Consider the following 8,118-nt stretch of genomic DNA (forward strand, 5'->3'; position numbering starts at 1 on the left):
TTAGTTCGTATTGTATCAAGCTTTAGTTTTTGTGTACATTGTTCCTATACACCATTTTGTTGATCCGTATACCTGTGAAGTTGCTTTTTGTATCGTGCATTGTCCGCTGATTTTCTAATTCCTCATTTAAGAGAGGTTGATCGCGTGTTTCTACGCGTTAAATAAACATTTACAGTGAATGTTTCAGGATTTTCAAAAGGATGGGGGAGGGTCCGATGTGCCCAAAATAATTAGCCGACCGTGCAAGGGCTGTATAGCCAGTCAAGGTCGTTAAAAACTTCCATTTGTTGTGCCCAATGTAGAAAATAATCGGTTTGTAGTATAAATACTTCATCAATTGTGTTAAATGTCCGCTGCTAAATAATGATGGGTTCTTGTAATTAGTTATACAAAGTTTTTTGAAATGAACTTATGGTAGCACGTTGATATTTCCAATACTTAGTTTACTAAAAAGGACTTGCCTACCATTCGAAAGCATTGACAATTGCTGTCAAAATTTGTTTCTGCGAGTATATACTGTAACATTGTTTAATTTCAAGGAAAGCATGAAAACGAATACATGTTTACTGTGATAAATGGGAATCACATTATTTCAGTGTTTGTCCCAAATAAGGAGCCTATGATAAATTTGGTGTCATTGGCTACTGTCTGCTATATTTCTTTTTCGTTTATTGTTTCTAGCAATAGTAAGTGCGTTGTTTTTCTCTATTGAATTATTTCAAATTTTCTCATGTCGAGGCCTTGATAAATTTCTATACGATATAGATTTTGCTCATTGTTGGAAGCCGTACAATGCTCAAAATTGTTTATATCATCGTCCTTCGGTCTCTGGTGAATAGTCGTCTCATTGGTAATCAAACCATATCTCCTTATTTTTATTACAACTAAAACAAAGAAAAAAAAAACTACATTCTTATTTAGATAAAGCAAATCCACCTGGATACTCTAAGTCGAACGGTATTTATAGCCATATACCAGGAGACCAAACTTGACATTTTTGTCAATGTGTGAATTTGTGAATGACGTATCCTTGGCATTTAGGCTGGCAGAAATACCCTTATAAACAACATGGAACATCTCAACTGGTGTCACATCAACTGCATGGAATAATAAATACCGCCATTAAGACGAACGCCATCTACATTATCGTTTGAACTAATGATCACAGTGACGTAATTAGTATAGTTGGAATTGGTTGGCGTGGTTATGACGTAGTTGACCCCGGTTTGACCCCATTTCTTAAAGCAACAATGGAAGTCATGTGATTACCATATATGGGCATTTTTTTACCAAAAAAAGTGAAGCCCGTTTTTTGGAATTTGTAGTATTTTGCATGAATTAAAACTAATTTGCTTTTAAGTGAACATTCTTGAATATATAAGAAATATATTGGTATTAAACTAATTTTTTTTCTCAAAATGTGTCTTCAAAGTCTAGGAGTTGACCAAAAAAATCGGTCACTGGAAATTAAAATCGTAATTTTCTTTCTTAACTTCTCGGGAAGCTATGCTGAATTTAAATTATGTTATGTAACATAACTTTGACTATGATATGTCAAATTTGTGCCACTTAATACGCTGTAATACGCAAATGTGCCACTTCGATGTGTCGATATTTCTGACGAAGCGGGGCCGATAGTAATTTACGAGTTACGTCCCTTTGATTGACACTCTCATGATCAAACTATTATTATATTAAGCACCATATGCTGTTATTTACATGAGGATATTATTAAAATAATTTTATTGAATATATTTTGATACTAAAGACATGTGCAAAAAAATTAGCGAAACACATTTTATCACTTTTCAGAACTCAGTCTCACTGAAATACTCAAATACTGAAATAGGCCCTATGTCAGTATGTGCCATAATATTATTATTCCAAGAGTTAATTTAATATTTATATTTTGGTTATAAGTATTTATACTGCTGTAACCAAATTATTTCAACACAGAAATAAATTTCTACTTTAATCATACAAGGGGTAGCCAAAATATTCATGAATAATGGATCAAGACAGGATTAAAATTATCAAATACAGGAACTCCTTTTCATTACTGATACCTACCTTTTTCATTTAAACTTAAACGAGACCATAATGAAAGTATTCTGAATGTAAATTCTTCATTATTTGAAATAAAAGGAAATTAGTTTGCAATTCTTGTATGAACAAACTAAATATAACAATAAATTTTGTCTCACTGATTCCATGCAGATTCTAATGAATGGACTCAAATTATAAAAAAAAAAACACTAAACCAATAAATAAATGGTTCTAATCATGATATTGAAAATAGATAAGAACAAAAAAGACTGGGTCTAATATTTTTCTTCTTCTATTTAATTTTTTTTAACAATTATGCATTTTTATATTTATATAAAAGTATTTCAGAGCAGATTCTGAGTGCTGGTCAACAATATTATGTTTTAGATCACTAGTCATAAGTAAGTCACACTTCATGTCAGTATGAACATGCTTTGAATAAGAGTGATTAAAATGCTAGTCTGAAAGAGATTGTTTTAAGTTCATATTTAGGACAAGACTTTTTCATTCACCTTTGGCAGTTCTGCAGGATTACTTCATCACAAATTTTTTTTTAATATTATAAACGATGAATGAGTTTTGGTTAAGGTTGTGTAAAGACAGTATACGATTTCCTGACCTTGTTTTAGTTAATTCAAACAATTCACTGACTTAAAGAGAATAATTAATCCAGTCAAATATTCACAGCTGAACTCGCCATTGCTTTTTCAAACAAACACACTAAATGTGTGTACATTGTGTAAAGATGCAAGTTGACATCGATGTGTAAGATAAAAAAACTACAATGTCAAAAAATGTCTTTCGTTTGGAATTTAGTTCGAACGGGGTTTCCTAAGGGGTGATAGAACGTTAGACTTGTTTTTTGTTTTCACTTTGAGATACTTATTAATATTTTTTATATAGTTTGTATATTCTTTGTTTATCTGGAAAAAAAGAAGAAAAAAATAACAGACAATTTCGCATAATTCTTAAACGACGATCAAAGGCATTACGTTATTTTTAAAAGACGGACAATTTATAACATGGTTAAGTATTATTTTCTTTGATAATAAGAACCATGCTTGAAAAATCGAAAGAAATCTATTTCTGACCCTAATGGCAAGTAAGAAACAGAAAAAAGAAAAAATTCCAAATTGGCGCCAAATTATTTTTTCCGCGAAATTAACGCAATTTCAGAATGGCGGGTTTTAATATCAGTCCCATTGTTGTCTTAAGAAAGTAGCAACAACGGTCGTTTCTAAGGGCTTGCTTTCCGACTGGAACTGTTGATCTTTCATACATTGTGTACAAAGTAACCATGACTGGTCTCTGGGTGTTGATAAAGTATCCATTGTTCGATAGTTCTATAGCTAGCTGATTAACATATTGCTTATAAGTGTTCCTACAGAACCAATCTTACCCGTGATATAAACAATAGAAAGCAGATCTCTTGCAACTATTCGAAGAATGATATGTTTGGCATTGGCTATTTTGGAAACAATATACCTCAGAGTAAATTGATCTGTCGATATATACATTTCTGTTTGGAAATTTCTGTCACCAAAATAAATGGGAGAGTCCATATTTCCAGAAAGTACTGCGATTGGTATGTCGCTCTCAATTATCCCTCCAGTCGATATGTCGACATCATCTGATGTAACTAATACTCATTCAAAAGAATTTTAAATGAAAGTCTATAGTGCTGTTTCCGGGATGTGACATTGCCCTCACGGCAGTGTTGTCCTCTATCGCTACAATACCTACCGATCTGGTACCCTCCGGGTACGCTGCAATAATGTAATTTCTTTTAATATCCCGATTAGTATTAACACTGAAAGCCCCTCCGGAGCAATAGGCAGATTCGTTCATTGCAGCGACAAATACTGTAAATTCAGAAATTATTGCGTGCATTTATTATTGCGATTTTGTCATTTTAGACTAAAATGCGATTCTAATTTTTGCGATATTGAGAAAAATCCTGTTTAATTCATATAAAAAATTTCAAAATGCGAGTTTAAATTATTGCGATTATAACCCTGTCGCATTTTTGGCAATAATAAAAACATCGCAATAATTTCTGTATTTACAGTATAGGTTTATTCGACGTTATGGTAATTCCTGTGTCGTGAGATTTATATTTTGCGTTGTCGGACATTTTACCAAGGCTTTGGAGTGTGTTTGGTACATGTGTTCGAATGACATGACCATTACCTGTCCAGTAAGTATAAAATTTAGACTGGAAGTGGAAAGGCCTATACACTTAATTTTGAGAAATGAGCGTTGTAAAAACTTTGTCAGGATAAGTTGCTATTGAATTCGTCAAAGTAATTGTGCGAGACGAAATAAATATAAACCTATATGAATGCTATTGTAAATAATTGACATATGTATAAAAAGTTTAGATTGAGTAACATGAACCAGAGGTTAATTTTAACTCTTGTGGAAAATGCTATATTTCAAATCAAAGTAAAATAAAAATTCAAAGAGCTTGTCCATATATCTAGCAATTCCTCGTCATTGTAAATAATATGGGAACCTCTATTACTTTTTTCTTTTATCATGTTTATAGCGCTTCGGACGCATGAAATTTATAAAATGTTGTTTTTCATGTTTTAACTTGTCACAGTGTTCTTCAACTAATTGTCTCATTAACCTTTATACTTCGGTACTGACATGATTTATGAAAAACCTTTCTAAAATTGTCCGATAATAAATTTAGAAATTGAACTCCCTCAGGGAGAATAGTGTTTTTAGACCCGAATGATATTAAAAAGCAAACTCTAATTACCACTCGAAACAACACATTTTAAAAGAAAAACATATAAACTTCAGATAACAAATATCATGTCACAAAAGCCAAACCATGTACTTTACATACATTGAAGACGATACCATCAAAACCAAATGGATCGGACTAAACCAGTTCAGACATTCCATTTCAGTCCTCGTGAATATCAGAAAAAAAGGAACATTTAAGATTCTAAGCGTCCATTCCTAGCGATGTTGTGCCCGGATTGGTATTTACCCTCCAAAATGATGCAAGGAGAGATCATGTATACAACAATATCAGCAATGTCGAGGTCAAATTAAGAATATTATACATCCTGCGTTATTTATCTTCACCAGAAACGGTCAAATAAAAATGTTTAGAAAATTAGGCAATCTAATTAACATATAGTTCTATGATTTCGTTATACTCATATGAGCCTATATATATACGAGCACGCGAGTTAATATGGATCAGAATTTTAATCAGATTGGAAAACTAGGATATATAACAAACATTAAAACGTTTAAACCCGCTGCATTTGTTTGCACCTGTCCTAAGTCAGGAATCTGATGTTCAGTAGTTGTCGTTTGTTGATGTGGTTCATAAGTGTTTCTCGTTTCTCGTTTTTTATATAGATTAGACCGTTGGTTTTCCCGTTTGAATGGTTTTACACTAGTAATTTTTTGGGGCCCTTTATAGCTTACTGTTCGGTGTGAGCCAAGGCTCCGTGTTGAAGACCGTACTGTGACCTATAATGGTTTACTTTTATAAATTTTGACTTGGATGGAGAGTTGTCTCATTGGCACTCATGCCACATCTTCTTAAATCTAAAGATTAACTCAACTAATTTGCACGTAATCTAAAAGAATTCGAGGATCGTATTGACACGATAGACGGTTTTATACCCAAACAGATGTAAAAGAAAACAAATATCTAAATTCTTGTGTACAAATCTTATAATTTATCATTCAAGAATTTATAAAATGAATGACATAAACCCGTCTAGAAGTTGTATTTATCTAATACTTGCTGTGACAAACAGTTTTCATTTACCGATATCAACCTATTCAGGCAATGAAATTAACGTTACAGAAGTATTTTACCGATGTTCCAATCCCATAAGTCGACTTAGAAGACATATCAAGGTAGCAAACAAACACTGAATGAATCACATGAAATCATTAAGGAGGGAGACCGGATGGGTCGACAGGGTAAGCGTATCATGCAATGCATGTATCACCTGTCATATCATCTTATACATAAAGTATCATGGTTTCCCCCACATGTACGTCAAAATATCTTTTTAATAAGCCTGTTGTTGATATTCAATTAATCAATCCCCTATATATTTGATCAGATTTCTCTCATATATCAATTATTGTATGTTAAAAACGCGAATGAGTCATCACAAATGACAGTTATGCTCTAGAGTTACGAGGCTATATATTTGACATATCATATTTATTTATGAATAAGATTATTTTGAAACGATGGCAATTTTGTTTGTTTACAGTTCATTGGTCAGATATATATTTATTTTAAATACAAGATCAGCTTAAAAAAATAGATACAGATTTATATTGAAATTTCTTAAATTTGTACATAGTCAGCTACACGTATTTAGGTCTTATGTAAGCGAAAGTAAGACATACTGAATTTTCCTTAACCGGAGAGTAATATCAAAATTCATCTATTGTTTTCCGAAATTTTATGCGGAACCTCTTGCGTATTTTGTAATTAATATGAAGACAAGAGTGTGTAGTAGGTACATCAAGGAGATATCTATACACCAAAGATGAAAGGGCAATGTATATAACAAATACAGGTCTCTGCGCCGACTTCAGCAATGAGCTAAAACCATAACGTATAGAAATTGTAAAACAAAAAACCACTGAATAGCTCTTGAATTACAAGATTTGCCAATATTTTACGTTTTGGGCTCTTTTCGTAAAATCTATTATAGATTAGGGAAACAAAACAGCAAAATATATCAATAAGATGTAAAATCCAATATCCTGCAGTCAACAACACAAACATTTAAATTGATTCATTATGGAAGTAATAGCTATTAAGTTATGATTGTTAACCCATATTAGACTATTATGCCCCAAATTGTAGTACAGCGAATGCAACTGCAATCGACAAAAATATTCAGGAATATAGGAGCTACAAATAAATCAAATAGAGGAAATCGTCAATCGACTCATTATAGGAGAAATTGCCCTGAAATAACGATTTTTACCAAAGTTTGGGATGTTTGGTCGTTATATTAAAAACTGTAATACACAGAGAGAAACTAAAGGCAAAAATGATAGGAAAGATAAGAACTATTAATAAATCAACATTACGAAAATCATTAATTCATTCCTTGTAGGAGGTTTTATCTTAAAAATGTTTCCTCATCATCTTGGGATATTTTCGTGGAAACTATATAATAATAGTTATAGAGAAAAATTCAATTTTTCCTCATCATCTTGGGATATTTTCGTGGAAACTATATAAAAATAGTTTTAGAGAAAAATTCAAGTTTTTTTTAACTAAATAAGATCTACAAATAAGCAAACACAACAGATATGATTATCAATTAGTTGAGATGTAAATGATAATCAATCTGTGTATCAGTTAAACGTTCGCCAGTTTTCATTTCTTCAGTACACCAAACAATTCTTTATCGTAAAACTTTGCATTCTAATATCATCATAGTTTGTAGTTTCATTTTGTTTTTAATTCATAAACTTTGTTTTATGTCTGATTATGTATATCATGTATATGGCTGTTTAACGTCCAGCGGCAAATTAAATGCACATGCAGGACGATGTTTATCGTATGTCAAAACCTATAATTATAAATAATAATTCCATTGTTATCATTTTGATATAAACGTGTTAAATATGCCTTTGGTTGATTGTTGTATCTATTAACACCAAGTAGGAAATATTTCATGAATATTCAGATGGAAAATGAAAGAGAGTTTATACGTCACAACTACAGCAACGACGCCCCTCCTAGCCCCCAAAACATGTAGAGGCCAACATAAGACAAAAGAAAAATTTGAAAACAAAAATTTACTAAAAAGAGACTACCAAAGATTAAGAAATAATCTATGGCTGCCATGAAATATTTCGATTCTAATAGGAAAATACGGGAATTTTGTCAACCGTGAAAGCTCTATACACAGATACATACGATACTATTATATTGTCTGTTTGGATTGATTACCCAATTGTGTCATCATAATGGAACTATATACAACTGTCATATAACTAGGAGGTTTAGCTAGCCATAAAACCAAGTAACAGCTTCCATTTTTATTTGATTATTTC

Source organism: Mytilus californianus, unplaced genomic scaffold (genome assembly GCF_021869535.1).
Source record: "Mytilus californianus isolate M0D057914Y unplaced genomic scaffold, xbMytCali1.0.p SCAF_11, whole genome shotgun sequence".
NCBI classification, from domain to species: Eukaryota; Metazoa; Mollusca; class Bivalvia; order Mytilida; family Mytilidae; genus Mytilus; species Mytilus californianus.